At 37.2% G+C, this 18205-nt stretch overlaps 1 protein-coding gene across 5 annotated transcripts in view; it reads left to right on the top strand.

Moving 5' to 3' along the window:
• TENM1 (teneurin transmembrane protein 1) overlaps positions 1-18205 on the top strand; it is a 787960-nt gene that overhangs the window by 482546 nt on the left and 287209 nt on the right. The window lies entirely within an intron of this gene.

The following is an 18205-nucleotide window of genomic DNA, read 5'->3' as shown; positions in this document are numbered from 1 at the left end:
GTTCTTATGTTTAGACTGGGATTATGGGTTTGGAAGAGGAAGACCACAGTGGTGCCATTATCATCACATCGTTTATCCTTGATGATATAGACTGTTAAGTACATGCTATCACTGATGATGTTAACCTTGATCACTCGGCTGAGGTAGTGTTTCTGGGTTTGTTCACTGTAAAGTTACTCCCTACCTCTTTTTTAAACTATCTTCTCTTAGCCTGTGGTCTTTTTGAGCTCTAACATACCATGATTTTATTATGTTACATACAAGTTCCCTTACCTGTATGGATCAATTTGCTGGAGTTGCATCCATCACCCAGGGGTACATACTTCTGCTGAATAACTCAGCTGAAATTTTTCTTAGGACCCATTTCATACTATATGGCTATGTGAGAATTCTCAGTTATGTTTCAGAGAATGAAACTCTGGCCATTTTCTAGTAACCTTTGCAGAAAGTGCACTCTATATTTCTTAGTAAAGAAATAATGGTGACTTTACAAATCTTGGGGATGCTCTGATTTCTGTAAACCTTTTACTAAGAGCACCCAAAATCTACAACTTCCAAATCCCAATGATCAATATAATGGAGACAAGGAAATGAACAGGTTTGGGAGATGTTGGTGGGGATGAGGAGAGAATTGAGTGTCTGTTCTAAATTAAGTCGAGGATTTGGAATTAGGAAATCAGATAAGATGTATATTTGTTTTAATTTTTCTGTACAGCTATGTAAGAATGGCAGCTACAGTTCTCCCAGAGACTTGAGCCCCTCTATATTGCTCTCTTGCAAAAAAAAAAAAAAAAAGATCCAACTACACAAATCTCTTTTAGGGCAAGAAATTGGCAAATGACCTTTTGCCTTTCTCCACTTCCAGGATGGTTTTGCAAAGACTACCTTAAGGGGACAATTAACCAGGTCTGATATTAGTGGTTAACATTGATGGAGCATTTATTATGTACCAGGCGTTTTTCTACGTACTTTACATGTACTGACTTACAAGGTCCTAATGAGAACCCTATGGGGAAGGTGCTATTATTACGCACATTTTATAGTGAGGATAGTGAGACACAGAGATTGAGTAACTTGGCCAAGGTCACTCTAATACTAACTGTATCAGAGTTAAGATTTGAAACAAGACATCTCAGCTCCGGAGGCCCTGCTCTTCCTGCTCATAACTACTGCATGACAACTGCCTCCTTTTAGGTAGAGTGTAAGCTCCAGAAGGGCAAGCATTTTAGTAACCAAGCAGTTACTGTTGTATGTTCAACATACAGGATGCATAGTAGTTGGCCAACAAATGATTATTGCATGAGGGAGTTCCCACTGTGGCTCAGCAGAAACGAGCAGAAACAAATCCAATTAGAATCCATGAGGATGCAGGTTTGATCCCTGGCTTCACTCCATGAGTCAGTCAGTGGGTCAGGGATCTAGCACTGCTACGAGCTGTGGTGTAGGTCCCAGATGCGGCTTGGATCCTGCATTGCTGTGGCTGTGGCAATAGTCCAGCAACTACAGCTCTCTTTCTACCCCTAGCCTGGGAACTTCCATATGCCATGGGTGTGGTCCTAAAAAGCAAATAATAATAATAATAGATAATAATAATAATTATTATTATTATTGCATAAAAGGAGGAAAAGTCTTGAGAAACTTGATCCTTAATCAAGCCCAAACATTGGTGACTCTTTCACAAGAACACTCTCATAATGCTACCTCAGAAAACTCAGAACAAACTGGGTCATTATAATCTCTTATAATTCATTTTCTGTGTTGTCCCATCTGATCAAATCTTATAAAGCAGCTAGAAGGTCTTGGTGCATATCCAGCTATAGTTTTCTACTACTCATCTGTTTTCCACCTTCTCTATTATATCTCCTGGCTCCCCAACCTCATATAAGCCCTACTCTTTAATGCTAACTCTGAATAATCAGGTAATGGAAGGGGTTTTAAAAATCTAAAAATCTAAAAGTTTGCAGAAGAATACATGCCATGTCTTTGTGGCTATGACAACATGATGCCAAATTAGAAAAGTTTCAAAGCATCAGCTACCAGGGGTTGAGGACATAAACACATTCCCATTTTAAAAACTGAAATACATGCAGGGCAAATACGTAAGAGGAGGCAAGAGCTTCTAGGTAGGTCTATTTCTCACTTTCTATAGTCACCAATTTTATTTGGATCTTTTAAAAAGAATATGCATATTATTACCAGTAAGCATTCAGCCAGGGAAGAGGTGAAAGATTATTTAGGAATTGAAGAGACTTCCATCATCAGTAATGGTGAAGTGATAGACAGTGAGTTGGACCATAGCAAAAAGAAAAATTTGTTGAGCAGAAAATGAAGTAAAATAAGAAAAAGAAAATTTTAAGGAAGAACCAAAAGTGCTGATTCTTCGTTAAACTGATATTTTTGTCACATTATTCATTAAAATGGGTTTTGGGGAGGAGGGGAATTATGCTGCTTAGTCCTCCTGACTCCACAAAGCAAATAATAATACAAAAGTAAATAAAATTTGAGTTATGGAGAGCACTTATTGGTGCTGTGACTTGAGATGAAAACACTAAATAATTGTGTCTGTCTGATAAGGAATACACAGATGGGCCCGTTATGCAACTGCAAATGGAGATCATATATTAAACCTGTGATAAGGTACCCAAATAGACATGTTACTTATAAATATTGCAGCCTTGTGATATAAAATATAAAATACATAGTAAATGAAAGTTATAAGATAATATAATATAGAATCGGGATATTAAAATGATTTATTACCTTGATAGAAATCTTTTCCAGCCTTGATATTGGATAAAACTAGGACTGTAGTAAGGGGGAAAAAAAGTATGCTGCAATAGAGAATATTTCATTTCACTTAGGAGAGGAAAAGTAGGGATTCAAGCATGTGGAGCAACAAGAGAGGTGTCCTCATTACCTCTGTTGTACTGTCTCAATCTTGTCTTTATTGGCATTAAATTTTACTGCTTCACCATGGCAGACTAGCAAAATGCATTATGAAAAACTTCAAATTAAAATGCTTTTTTGTCTTTTTTTTTCTAAATTAGTGAAGTCCTTTTCTTTCACACACCCGACCTGACAGCTTTTTAGGCTTTTGAAAGGGATCTCACAGCTATACTGACTCCATTCAAATTGCTTTGAAAAGGAACATTTAAGTATGTTTCATTTATGTTTATGATGTCATGCAAGCACAGATAGTATTCTTAGTAGAAAATGTGTATGTATAACTCTAGGGAAAAAAAAGAGAAAATTTGAATGAAACCGCTGAGACAAAAGTAAGGTACCATAAATAAACATGCATTACTTCCTTTATTTAGTTCTTGAAAAATACTTCTCTGAAAACTAATGGTTTTCAATCCTGCAGGTAATCTAGTTATTACCAGGATAAAACCAAGAGCTGAAGGTAGTTTATCAAGGGGCTGTAGTTCACTCATATACCAATTTGATGTTTAATGTAATGAAAATGGAATTTATTTTAAGACAGAAAGATAATCTGGTTTCTGTAATGTTAACATTTAATTCAAGTAGCATTTATTTTTGCAGTGGTGTTCCTTATTGTGAAAGCCTCTAGCTTCATATGATGTCCACTGAAGTATAAATCTGTTGAGATTGCTTCTCCTAGGAGTTAACATGAAAGCCTAAAGTCATCAGGGGTCACTATCTGAGTAATGTACATGGTATATTTTTCAGGAAGGGAACTGTCCAACATACAAGTAGATCTGTAGCTCTGACAAGCTTTGGAAGTAAAGGACAAAAGCAGTAGCATTCCTTAGCCTGAAGGAACATGAAGCAAGATAGGCAAGGGAACTGGTGGGGAAAAAAATTACTGATATAAAGGAAAAACAAATTATCTTGAGAAATATCACATGCTTTTGGTTTGGCATGATTTGAAACTTATGCCATCATCTATAATGGGCAGGAATTTATAAGACAGATTTCAAATTTTCTGAATAGATTTATTTAGTCAAATTAATAACACCAAAAATTCTTGCAGTAAAAAAATATAACATCCTTAACTGAATATATGTACATTTTGAGATGCAAGGTGAATTTCTCGACAGAAGACTTGTATGTGCCTTACAAATATTTTAATTTCAAGGTTTACTTGTGTATTTATTTTCAAATCCCTATTTACCTTGTTATTCAGTGGATTTAAATATTCTCTGTGAGGGAGTGGGACACAGAAGACCAAGAGATACAGGATAACATGGAAGGTTTCATATCTTCTGACACTAGCATTATGAAGATATTCCAATAAATTTCATTGCCTAAAAAGAATTCTTCCAAGAACCCAAATTTTTCTTATTCAGATATTTTGAAGATAATTGTTAGGCCAGTACATTTCAAACTATCTGTGGAGCTTTGGGGCAAGGCTTTTGGACTCCTAATTATTTTCAGTCAAAATAGTTCTATCTATTTTATGGACTTGAGGATTATTCATACTTATTTACTTATTTGTGTGTGTAATACTGAATTCTTTAATTCTCACATAAGCCTGAAAAATGTTGTTTATGGAGGAACAATGGGAATTATTCATATTTAATTGTTGAAGTGTTCTGCTGTTTTAAAATGCTTTGAAGAGCTCTATTTTTCACAGAAAACAAAAATTAAAGAGATGGAATAAAACAATGCATCTATCCATTCAGCTTTAAAAAAGGTTTGTGGAACACTTAATATTTCTTTTGTTATATAACAATGCATGAATACAGTTTCATTGTAAGAGATTACATGAATACTATCTTGATACCTGGCCTCGGTCAGTGGGTTAAGGATCCAGCATAGCCGCAAACTGTGGTGTAGGTCACAGATGCAGCTTGGATCCGGTATTGTCATGGCGGTGTTGTAGGCTGGCAGCTACAGCTCCAATTCACCCCTAGCCCAGGAACTTCCATATGCCACAGGTGCGGATGTAAAAAGAAAAAAGAAAAAAAATAGCAACGATACTATGAAAATATTCCCACAGCTCCCCACCCTGCAGATCAGTAGTTTGATATTAATCCTTCCAGTTCTCTATCTATGTACATATATTGAGATACCTTTATTTTTACTTAAATAGGATCATTGGATGTGCATTTTTCTACATTGTTTGTTATACAATTCTTAGAGCTCTTTCCATGTCAGTATGTATACGTCATCTAGTGGTGTGCTGATAAATGTTTAACAACCAGCTCTCTGGGCAAAAATGCCTTGATTTGCAACATTACTGATTCCTGAGTAGTATTAATACACCCATTACAGCAATTTCAACTACCAAGGTGAAGGTACTGAAAGTGGAATTGGGAAGAGATAGCCACAGCCGACTCTTGTAAATTAGTAGTTGGCTCCAGCACACCAGTGGGTCAGTTCTCTCTCTCTCACATTCTGCCTCTTTTGAAGGGAATTGAGACTTACATAAAAGTTGCAAATATAGAACAGAATTCCTGTATCCCTGTCACTCAGATTCCACCAATACGAACGTCTTGTATAACCACAGTACAGATATGAAAAATAAGAAATTAGCATTGTTATAATGCTAATAACTAAAAGTTTATTTCAGATTTCATCAGTTTTCCACTTTTTATTGTTATTTTTGTTGTTCTAAGATCCTATCTAGGATACCACATTGAATTTTTTTATTACTCAATGAATTTATTACATTTGTAATTGCGCAATGATCATCACAATCCAATTTTATAGGATTTCCATCCCACAACCCAAGCACATCCCCCCACCCCCCAAACTGTCTCCTCCAGGGACCATAAGTTTCTCAATGTCTGTGAGTCAGCATCTGTTCTGCAGAGAAGTTCACTCTGTCCTTTTTTCAGAGTCCACATGTCAGTGAAAGCATTTGATGTTGGTGTCTCATTGTATGGCTGACTTCACTCAGCATGATAATCTCTAGGTCCATCCATGTTGCTAAAAATGCTGGTATTTCGTTCCTTTTAATGGCTGAGTAATATTCCCTTGTGTATATGTACCACATCTTCTTGATCCAGTCCTCTGTCAATGGGCATTTAGGTTGTTTCCATGTCTCAGCTATCGAAAATTGTGCTGCAATGAACATTGGAGTACATGTGCCTTTTCGAGTCATGGTTTTCTCTAGATAGATGCCCAGGAGTGGGATTGCTGGATCCAATGGTAGTTCCATGTTTAGTTTTCTGAGTAATCTCCATCCTGTTTTCCACAGTGGTTGCACCTATTTACAATCCCACCAACGGTGTACTAGGGTTGCTTTTTCTCCACACCTTCTCCAGCACTTATTGTTCGTAGATGTTTTGATGATGGCCATTCTGGCTGGTGTAAGGTGGTACCTCATAGTGGTTTTGATGTGCATTTCTCTAGTGATGAGTGATGTTGGACATCTTTTCATGTGTTTTTTGGCCATCTGTGTGTCTTCTTTGGAGAACTGTCTGTTTAGATCTTCTGCCCATTTTTTTGATGGGGTCGTTTGTTTCTTTGGTATGGAGCCGCAGAAGGTGTTTATAAATTTTGGAGATGAATCCCTTGTCAGTTGATTCACTTGCAAAGATTTTTCTCCCATTCTGTGGATTGTCTTTTTGTGTTGTTTAGGGTTTCCTTTGCTGTGCAGAAACTTTGAAGTTTGATTAGGCCTCATTTGTTTATTTTCTTTTTATTGTCAATACTCTAAGAGGTGGATCTGAGAAGATGTTGCTGTTGTTTATGTCAGAGAGTGTTTGGCCTATGTTTTCCTCTAGGAGTTTGATAGTGTCTGGTCTTATATCTAGGTCTTTAATCATTTGGAGTTTATTTTTGTGTATGGTGTTAGGGAGTGTTCTAATTTCATTCTTTTCCATGTGGCTGTCCAGTTTTCCCAGCACCACTTCTTGAACAGGCTGTCCTTTCTCCACTGTATATTCGTGCCTCCTTTGTCATAGATTAGTTGGCTGTAGGTGCGTGGGTTTAATTCTGGGCTTTCTATCCTGTTGCACTGATCTATATATGTCTGTCTTTGTGCCAGTACCATACGGTTTTGATGATTGTTGCTTTGTAGTATAGCCTGAAGTCTGGGAGCCTGATGCCTCCAGCTCCGTTTTTCTTTTTCAGGATGTCTTTGGCTATTCTGGGTCTTTTGTGCTTCCAAACAAACTTGAAAATATATTGTTCGAGTTCTGTGAAAAACGTCCTTGGTAATTTGATAGGGATTGCATTGAATCCGTAGATTGCCTTGGGTAGTATAGTCATTTGGATAATATTGACTCTTCCAATCCAAGAGCATGGCATGTCTTTCCATCTATTTGTGTCATCTTTGATTTCTCTCATCAGTGTCTTATAGTGTACTTGTTCAGAGTACAGGTCTTTTGTCTCTTTGGGCAGGTTTACTCCTAGGTATTTTATTCTTTTGGATGTGATGGTAAACGGGATTGCTTCCCTAATTTCTCTTTCTGATCTTTCATTGTTAGTGTATAGAAATGCCATCGATTTCTGTGTGTTAATTTTATATCCTGCAACGTTGCCAAATTCATGGATGAGCTCTAACAGTTTTCTGGTAGAGTCTTTAGGATTCTCTAGGTATAGTATCATGTCATCTGCAAATAGGGATAGTTTTACTTCTTCCTTTCCAATTTGGATTCCTTTTATTTCTTTTACTTCTCTGATTGCCGTGGCTAGGACTTCCAGAACTATGTTGAAGAGGAGTGGCGAGAGCGGACATCCTTGTCTTGTTCCTGATCTCAGTGGGCATTCTTTCAGCTTTTCACCATTGAGAATGATGTTCGCTGTGGGTTTGTCATATATGGCCTTTATTATGTTGAGGTAGGTTCCCGCTATGCCCACTTTCTGAAGGGTTTTTATCGGAAATGGGTGTTGGATTTTGTCAAAGGCTTTTTCAGTGTCTATTGAGAGGATCACATGGTTTTTATTCTTCACTTTGTTAATGTGGTGTATCACACTGATGGATTTGTGGATATCGAAGAACCCTTGCATCCCTGGGATAAATCCCACTTGATCATGATGTACACTCCTTTTAATGTATTGTTGGTTGCGGTTTGCTAGGATTTTGTTGAGGACTTTTGCATCGGTGTTCATCAGTGAAGTTGGCCTGTAGTTTTCCTTTTTTGTGGCATCTTTGTCTCGTTTGGGTATCAGGGTGGTGGTGGCCTCATAAAATGAGTTTGGGAGTGACCCTTCCTCTGCAATTTTTTGGAACAGTTTCAGAAGGATAGGTGTTAGCTCTTCTCTAAATGTTTGACAGAATTCACCTGGGAAGCCATCTGGTCCTGGACTTCTGTCTGTTGGAAGTTTTTTTGGTTTTTTTTTTTTTTTTTTTTTTTTTTGTCTTTTTGCCATTTCTTGGGCCATTCCCGAGGCATGTGGAGGTTCCCAGGCTAGGGATCGAATTGGAGCCATAGCCGCTGGCCTACGCCAGAGCCACAGCAACACGGGATCCAAGCCGCGTCTGCAACCTACACCACAGCTCACGGCAGCGCCAGATCCTTAACCCACTGAGCAAGGTCAGGGACCGAACCCACAACCTCATGGTTCCTAGTCGGATTCGTTAACCACTGAGCCATGACGGGAACTCCTGTTGGAAGTTTTTTAGTCACAGTTGCAATTTCAGTTCTTGTGATTGGTCTGTTCATCTTTTCTATTTCATCTTGGTTTAGTCTTGGAAGATTGTACTTTTCTAAGAATTTGTCCATTTCTTCTAGGTTTTCCGTTTTGTGGGCATATAGTTGCATATAGTAGTCTCTTATGATCCTTTGTATTTCTGTGATGTCCGTTGTTACTTCTCCTTTTTCATTTCTAATTTTATTGATTTGAGTCCTCTCTCTCTTTTTCTTGAGAAGTCTGGCTAAGGATTTATCAATTTTGTTGATCTTTTCAAAGAACCAGCTCTTTGTTTCATTGATCTTGTCTATGGTTTTCTTTGCTTCTCTTTCATTGATTTCTGCTCTGATCTTTATGATTTCTTTCCTTCTACTCACTTTAGGTCTTGTCTGTTCTCTCTCAAGCTGCTTTAGATGTAAAGTTAGCTTGTTTATTTGAGCTTTTTCTTGTTCCCTGAGGTGGGCTTGTATTGCTATAAACTGTCCTCTTAGAAAGGCTTTTGCTGCATCCCATAGGTTTTGGAGTGTCGTATCTTTGTTGTCATTTGCTTCTAGGTATTTTCTAATTTCCTCTTTGATTTCTTCAGTGATCCAGTGGTTGTTTAGTAGCATGTTGTTGAGTCTTCACGCGTTTGTGTTTTTTGCAGTTTTTTCCTTGTTGTTGATTTCCAGTCGTACAGCGTTGTGGTCGGAAAAGATGCTTGGTATGATTTCAATTTTCTTAAAGTTACCGAGGCTGGATTTTTAGCCCAGGAAGTGATCAATCTTAGAGAATGTTCCATGTGCACTTGAGAAGAATGTGTATTCTGTTGCTTTTGGATGGCATGTCCTATAAATATCTATTAAGTCCATCCGGTTTAATGCTTCATTCAGGGACTGTGTTTCCTTATTGATTTTCCGTCTGGATGATCTGTCCATTGCTATAAGTGGGGTGTTAAAGTCCCCCAATATGATTGTGTTATTGTTGATTTGGCCTTTTACCACATTGCATTTAATTGTCATGTCCCCTTAGTTTCTCTAATCTGACAATTTCTCATTAGTAATCCTTTTAATTCTTACAAAGTGTTTCATATTATGGATATACCACTCTGTCATAGGTGTATATTGATGGGGTTTTTTTGGATTTTTTTTTACTATGTTAATGAAGACATTATATTAACAATGCTATTGTGAATATCCTTACAAATGCCCCTTTATGTACATATAGGCATACTCCAGAGATTTTACATATTCAGTTTCAGACCACTGGAGAAAAGCTTTTCACATGAACTTTTGGCTTCCCAGTGCATATATAGGTTATATTCAGACAATACTATAATTTATTAACTGGCAGTAGTATTATGTTTAATAAAACAAGGTACATACCTTAATTTTAAAATACTACATTGCTAAAAAATTCTAACCATAATCTGAGCCTTCAGCAAGTCAAAATTTTTTGGCTGGCAGAGGGTCTTCCTTCCTGTTGACACCTGCTGACTGATTAGAGTGACTGCTTAAAGTTGGGGTGGCTGTGACAATTTCTTAAAATAAGGCAACGATAAAGTTTGTCATGTCAATTGACTTTTCTTTCACAAATGATTTCTCTGTTGCTTGCAATGCTGTTTGATAGCATTTTACTCACAGTAGAACTCCTTTAAAATTGGAGTCTCTCCTCTCAAATCCTGCCCCTGCTTTTTCAACTGTTTATATAATATCCTTAGTCCTTCATTGTCATTTTCACAATCTTCACAGCATCTTCACCAGGAGTAGATTCCATCTCATCACATTACTTTCTTTCCTCATCCATAAGAAGCAATTCCTCTTCTCTTAAAATTTTATGAGATTGAAGCAATTCAGTAATATCTTCATGCTCCACTTCTAATTCTAGTTCTCTTGCTGTTTCCACCACATCTACACGTACTTCCTCTACTGAAGTCATGAACTCCTCAAAGTCATCCAGGAGGGTTGGAAACAACTTCTTATAAATTCCTATTAATATTGATATTTTGACTTCCTCTCATGAATCACAAATGTTATTAATGGTATCTAGAATAGTGCCTTCTTTCCAGAAGGTTTTCAGCTTAATTTGCCTAGATCCATCAAAGGAATCACTGTCTGTGGCAGCTATAGCCCTATGATATGTGTATCTTAAATAATGAGACTTGAAAGTTTAAATGGGAGTTTCCTTGTGGTATAGTGGGTTAAGGATCTGCTGTTGTCACTGCTGTGGCTTGGGTCACTGCTATTTCTGGCCGGGGAACCTCCACATTTCACAGGCAAGGCCAAAAAAAAAAAAAAAGGAAGGAAGTTGAAATGACTCCTTGATCCATGGGCTGCAAAATGGATGCTGTGTTAGCAGAAATGCAAACATAAATCTCATTGTACATAAATCTAATCTCCATCAGAGATCTTGGGTAACCAGATGCATTTTTAGTGAGAAGTAGTACTTGGAAAGTATTTTTTTTTCTTTTTTTGAGCAGTAGGTCTTAAGCAGGCTTAAAATATTCAAGAAACAATATTGTAAATAGACATATTGTCATCTAAGCTTTGTTGTTCCATTTACAGACAGGGTAAATATTAGCATAATTCTGAAGGACCCTGGGATTTTCAGAATGGTAAATGAGCATTGGCTTCAACTGAAGATCACCAGCTTCATTAGTTACTAAAAACAGTGTCAGCCATCCTTTGACACTTTGAAGGTAGACATTGACTTAACCTCTCTAGCTATGAAAGTCCTAGAAGGCATCTTATTTCAATAGAAAGCCACTTCATCCACACTGAAAATTTGTTGTTTAATATAGCCAGCTCATTAATTGTCTTAGCTAGACCTTCTGGATAACTTGCTCCAGCTTCTACATCATCACTTGCTGCTTCACCCTGCACTTTTATCTTTTGAAGATGGCTTCTTTCCTTAAACCCAACAAACCAACCTCTGCTGACTTAAAATTTTCTTCTGTAGCATCCTCACCTCTCTCAGCCATCATAAAGTTAAATAAGCCCTGCTCTGGATTGGCTTTGGCTTGAAGGAATGTTGTGGTTTGGCTGGTTTGATTTCTCTATCCAGACCATTAAAACTTTCTCCAAATCGGCAATAAGGCAGTTTCACTGTATCTTTCATGTCTTCTTTGGAGTAGCACTTTTAATTTACTTCAGGAACTTTTCCTTTGCATTAACAACTTGGCTAACTGATGTGAGAGGCCTAGCTTTCGACCTATCTCAGCTTTTGACATGTCTTCCTTACTAAGCTTAATCAGTTCTAACTTTTGATTTAAAGTGAACAACATATGATTCTTCCCTTCATTTGAACACCCAGAGGCCTTTGTAGGGCTAATTGCTCCAGTTTCAATATAGTTGTATATCAAGAAATGGTGTGGTCAGAGCAGAGCAAGAGAGATATAGAAATGGCCAGTCAGTAAAGTGATCAGAACACACACATTTATTAAGTTTACTGTCTTATATGGGTGCAGTTTATGGTGCCCCAAAGCAATTAAAGTAGTAACATCTAAGATCACTGTTCACAGATCACCATAACAAATATAATAATAATGAAAAAGGTTGAAATATTATGAGAATTACCAAAATTTAACACAGAGACACGAAGTGAGCAAATGCTGTTGGAAAAATGATATCAATAGACTTGCTAGACACAGGGTGGCCATAAACCTTCAGTGTGTAAAAAACGCAATGTAGCACAGTAAAGTGAAATGCAGTAAAGCAAGGTATGCCTGCATGTGATTATTTCCTTAGTGCGGATTTGTAGAAGTAGAATTCCTTGGTCAAGGAACATTCCCAATTTAAATTTTGATAGACAATCAATAGCAATCACAAAATTGCTTTCCAAAGCTGCTTTACCACTTTATGGTCCTATCAGCAGTGTAGAAGCAGAGTACTTCTTGACTACCAGACACTGAGTTAGGAACCAGGCATGAAAAGATGAAGACATGGTCCCTGCCCTTTCAGTGCTTAAAATGATGAAGCAGACAAAGTAGGTATCTTCAATATAGCATGGTAGGTCCTATGATAGGGTGCTAAGCAAGAAACACTATCTCTTTGTGAAATATTCTAGATAGTCAAGACCTGAATTGTCCAATAGAATCCAAACCAGTTATGTAATGTTAAAATTTATGGTTGCTACATTAAAAAATTAATAAGAAACAGGCAGAATTAATTTACATAAATTTTAATGTATTCAAATATATATCCAAAATATTAACATTTTAACATGTAATCAATGTAAACATTATTAATTGGATATTTTACATTCTTTCATACTAAGTCTTCAAATCTGACTAACCACATTTGAAATGCTTGATAAACACATGTGGTGAGTGGCTGCCATATTAGATAGTACAGACCTAGGTCATTCAGCACATATTTCCTCTGTCTACTTCTGAAGCAATTCTGCAGTCTCCTCCTTATAAGTAAATGTTTGCTTTTAGAAGGGCATGGAATGGGGAAGGATTATTAATTATAATCATTACTATACCCCATCAGTCTTAAGAGAAACAAAGATCAACATCTTAACAGAGAGTGCAAAGAAATAACTGCAGAGACTTGGAGGTGTCAGCCTTTAGAAATATGCACTTTAAAAAGAGCTTCTTCTTATGAGATCCAAGGTGCTTGATTGAGTTTGACAATTGGGAACAGCGAGATACTCCATTTGTTACCTTAACTTTGTAATAAATTTATAATTTCGGAGCATAGCTCTTGGCAATTGGATAAAACAAGAAGGTTAAAATTATAAAATCTACAGGACTCAGCACTAAGGAACATTTGTGAGGAGAGCATTAGGGACTGCCACTCTTAATCAGCTGAAAAGACATTACTCCTGGAACATCTGAATAGGCAGACACATGCTGTCTAGCCACTGAATTTCAGTGAAGTGCAAATAATGGAACAGGTACTTCCTGAGAGATCTGGATAGTGTCCATCTCTACTCATTGAGTATGTATATATTTATATATATCTTTAGGGAAAAGCACTTTCATTTTGGGGTCAGGAGTATATATGTTAGATGTATTATAACCAGCAATGGTCATTTGTATGTATATGCTTTGGTATGTGTAATTTTAGTTTTAGTGCTTTTTATTCACTTGTAGTGTATTGGTAACCAATTTGTGAAGTTGGTTAGAATACAGAGATAACAAGATTATGGGTCCAGTCGTTCTGTTTTTGCATTTTCCTATCACTCTTCTCTTTTCTGACTGAGCTCTGGTCACACTGGCTCCTTAACGTTCTTCACATATTCTATACAAGACTTCAGGGTTTTCTGAAATTGTTCTTCCTTCTTCCTGAGATGTTTTTCAACTATATATTCATATGGCTTCACTTCATTCAAATCTTGGTTCAAATATTACCTCCTCCAAGAGGACTTCCCTAACTACTCTGACTTAGATTTTTCCTTTATCATACTTCTAACTATTGGACATTATTTCATCTCTTTGTTTTCTTTGTTTTCATACAACTGCATTATATTATACAATATGTAACTCAACACCCTCTCATATGAGTTCTGGGAGCGTAGAACTTGCCTTTTTTTTTTTTTAAGCTCACTGCTGTAAACTTAGAAAAAGTGCCTGGCACAAAATAGGCACTCAAGAAATACTTGTTGAAGATTACCCTGGTGGCTCAGTGTGTTAAGGATCTGCCATTGTCACTGTTGTGGTACGGGTCTTTGCTGTGGCATGGGTTCAATCCCTGTCCCAAAATTTTTGCACACCGCAGGTACAGCCAAAAAAAAAAAGTGTACAATTCAATGGTTAAAAAAAAATACTTGTTGAATCAATATATGAATATAACGTGCCACTGCCCTGTTTCTTCATTACCAGTGTATGTCTATTTCTAACTAGTGGGCTCATAATGTTTATTTTGGGCTTGGGGGTCATGTCTAAAAGTGTAGCTATAAATGCATAACATAGATCTGGACTGTGATCCACCAGAAGCTAAGGACTGTTCTTCATCCTGTATCCAAGGTTGATAGGCAACCAGTGTATCCTGGTTAGGCTATATTGGTTGTTTATATCCAATATCCATTTGGTCAGCCAGTACTTTTGTAGCTCTGGCTGTTTATTATCTTTTTTTGGATTTCTGGTATTCCCCATGTGCCCAGAATAGGCTTTGATAATACTTGTTGAATGAATCAATAAATACATTCCCATAGTAGAAGGACTGCCATGTCTTTCTAGTGGTGTGTTAGTATGTCCCAAAGTTCACCATAGTTTTATGTATTAGTCTTAATATGAAAAAAAAATTATTTCTAATAGAACTCAAACATTGGAGTTGTTTAGTTACCTCAGTCTACCCTGCGCATAAATGCACTATTTGATTTCCTTTCAGAAGTCAGCATAATGAGAGTTCATTTTGTAGGAGAGAAAAGACTGATGGTCTTGCCTAGGTACCCATAGTCCGTAGCAAGGAAATTAACTTTCATTATGTATTTATACAAATGTACATTGCAAACAGCTCGTTGCCTAAAAAAGAATAAGTAAACCCAAAAGATTATAAAGCTTTACCACCCTGAAAGGGTATTCTGCTTATTTTGCATACCTCTTTGCCTGTCTTGATTGGCTAGAAACAGTCCATTTCATTTGATGGTGAAAAATTTAACCTTACTTTATTATTTTGAAGTATTTCTCAGCACATGTATTTTCTCTCATTGTTAAGTACCCTCAGGAAACTGGCTTAATGTAAATAAAGTATATAAAATAGCCCCCTTGATGCTCAAAATGAGAATTACTATGCCTTTGTTCCTTATGGCCCATCTAATTTCAAAAAAGTAACTGAACCTAGGAAATCAGAGACATTTTCAATACAGCTTCTAATATTCATCATTTTCAAAGGATTTAGGGAGGGCAGAGTAGACCAAATTTTCTATAAAACTGATAAACACCTTTAATTGGAGTAAGTATGTTAAACCAACCATACTTTGAGTCTTTTGGCAAGGAAATCTCAGGGATGTCACTAATATAGCTCTATTACCATGCTGTACTGTGTCTTACACAGAATGAGTATCATTTGAGTTTCAATTGTTTCCAATAATTGCAAGAGAGTTTCATCAGACAGCACTGGCTGTAATCCAAAGAAAAGGGTAGAAACCAATTAAATGCTTAAAAGTTTTAAGGATAAATTAGAAGGTAGGCGTTAGAAATCTTTTTAGCTCAACTAAAAGTGGATGAATGCTTTTAAAATAGGCTATCTGGCTAGCTTTCCTGTTCTCAGTTGTTAATTCATATGCTATACATGAGTGTTAGACATACAAATTAGCCCCTTTTCAGTCCACCTAGGAACATAAAGAAAAATATGAGATGGCTTATGAACAGATCCACTTTTTTTTTTGGCCTTTTGGTTAAGATTTGGTTGATGTTGAAAACAGCAGTGAGAAAAAACAAATAAAGGATTTCCCCAGCTTCTGTACTAGGCACTATTTTTTCTTAACATTTTCTCCACTCCATAATCTCATTCATTCTCACTTCAGCTGTTGCCTATGTGCATGTACGATTCTACAGTCTTGTGCTATAGCCTTCATATTTGTCCAGAACTTCAAAATCCTGTGTCAAACATGACTATCTAGATTACCCATCAATCCCTAGAACCTGACATCTGCAAATATTAATTCATTGTATTGCTCTCATCAGTTCACCCTTCCCCAGACCAACTAGTAAGCATCCAAAGAACACATATCCAGCACCAACTATTTGGAGCTAGTGCTGAGCTAGGTGCGGGATTCCCCAACTCTATTAATGGTTCCACCATGCTTTGAGTTGCTCAGGCTCAAACCCTAAACCATTTTGGATGACTCCCTTTTTTCACTTCTTCCTATGCCCACCCCACAGCATGCCTACACATATGCACAAGTGTGCAGGCCCCCACTCATAAGCAGACTTGTTTCCAAATCCTGAGATAATATGTATGCATTTTCTCCTTAAGGAATCTTCGCATTCTCACAACTACCACCCTAAATGAGACACTCATCATTTGTACCTAGATTATTGCAATGCCATCCCAATTTGTGTTCTTGCCAAATCTTTAGATCTCCAATTCATAACTTCTCCACACTGCTACTGGATTTATCTTCCTACAAAGGGTACTCTGATGATATCATTCATTTGCCTGGAAACCATCAATGTTCCTCATTACTATCAAGTTAATCTTCCTAAAGAAAACTGATCATATCACTCATTTGCTCAGAAAGTAACAGTGCCTCCCTGTTGCCTTGTAAGTTGGATCCAAACACCTAAGTGTGGAAGTCAATATCCTCCACAATATGGCCCTTATCTACCCTTCCAGCCTTAACTTAACGCTAAACTCCAGCCAACCCCAGCAACTTCCTTTGTCTCAAATACATCCTGTGCTTTAAAAAGTGATCTTTTGGGAGTTCCCATCGTGGCGCAGCGGTTAACGAATCCGACTAGGAACCATGAGGTTGCGGGTTCGGTCCCTGCCCTTGCTCAGTGGGTTAAGGATCCGGCGTTGCCGTGAGCTGCGGTGTAGGTTGCAGAAGTGGCTCGGATCCCGCGTTGCTGTGGCTCTGGCGTAGGCCAGCAGCTACAGCTCTGATTAGACCCCTAGCCTGGGAACCTCCATATGCCGCAGGAGTGGCCCAAAGAAATAGCAAAAAGACAAAAAAAAAAAGTGATATTTTGTTCAGCCCTCCCCCACCCCACCCATTGCTGTCAGCTACCCCACATATCCTTTATGGTCCATCTCTAATCCTACCTCCTTAATTAAGTTATCCCTGATCAACCAAGCCAATTTCAATCTATTTTTGGTCCTTTAAACCACTTTTTTTAAAACAAAAATTTCATTTTTCCCCTGATGGCAAACATTACACGTCTTCATTGTAAAAAATATAGACAATACAGAAATTATAAAGAAGAAAATTAAAATTCTCCATAAGCCCCCCATACTGTTAACATGCTGCTATATATTCTCCTAGCCCTTTCTCTCTCCAGACAGCAACATATGTACACACACACAAACACAGTTTAGATCATACTACTTATACTGTTCAGTAGCCTGATGTTTTTCATTTGATGCATCACATCCCATGCCACTATATCATCTTCTACAACATGATTTAATAACCCCTTTGTCTTATACTATTTGTAATATCATCAATCTCCTTTTGATGAATATTTACATTGATCATAACTTTCTACTAGTTTTTAAATGTTACATTAGATAGACTTGCAGCTTGTACACATTGATAGTTAATTCATAGAAATTTAATTGTTTGCTAAAAGAGTAAGCCAAATTTTAAGTCTTCTTGATAAATGGTTCCACGTTACCCTCCAAAAAGGTGATTGGTTTTTTATATTCTTGTCAAGAATGTCTGAGAGTGCCCATTTTACTGAATGCTGATCAACACTGAGTATTTTTTAATCCTATGATAGCAATTTGAACTGGTATCATGTTAATAATTCTGCATATTACTGTTATTTTATACTTATATTTATTTCCACCTCCCATCCTAACAGGCATGTAGATGTTAACATCTGCAGCAGCTATCATAGGACCTTATGTGTACTAGGCACTCAGGAAGTACTTGCTGAATTGAATTAAATAAGAACCATACAGAAGTTCTCCCATGTTCATATGATAGCCTGAGCCTGTCCTCCATTACTCTCCGGTTTCCATATGCAATCTAGAGTTACAGGACTAAGGGAAATAGAAAAGGAGAA

This window comes from Sus scrofa, chromosome X (genome assembly GCF_000003025.6).
Source record: "Sus scrofa isolate TJ Tabasco breed Duroc chromosome X, Sscrofa11.1, whole genome shotgun sequence".
Taxonomy (NCBI): Eukaryota; Metazoa; Chordata; class Mammalia; order Artiodactyla; family Suidae; genus Sus; species Sus scrofa.
The sequence above is the reverse complement of the archived record's forward strand: the minus strand, read 5'-3'. Positions and strand labels throughout refer to the sequence as shown.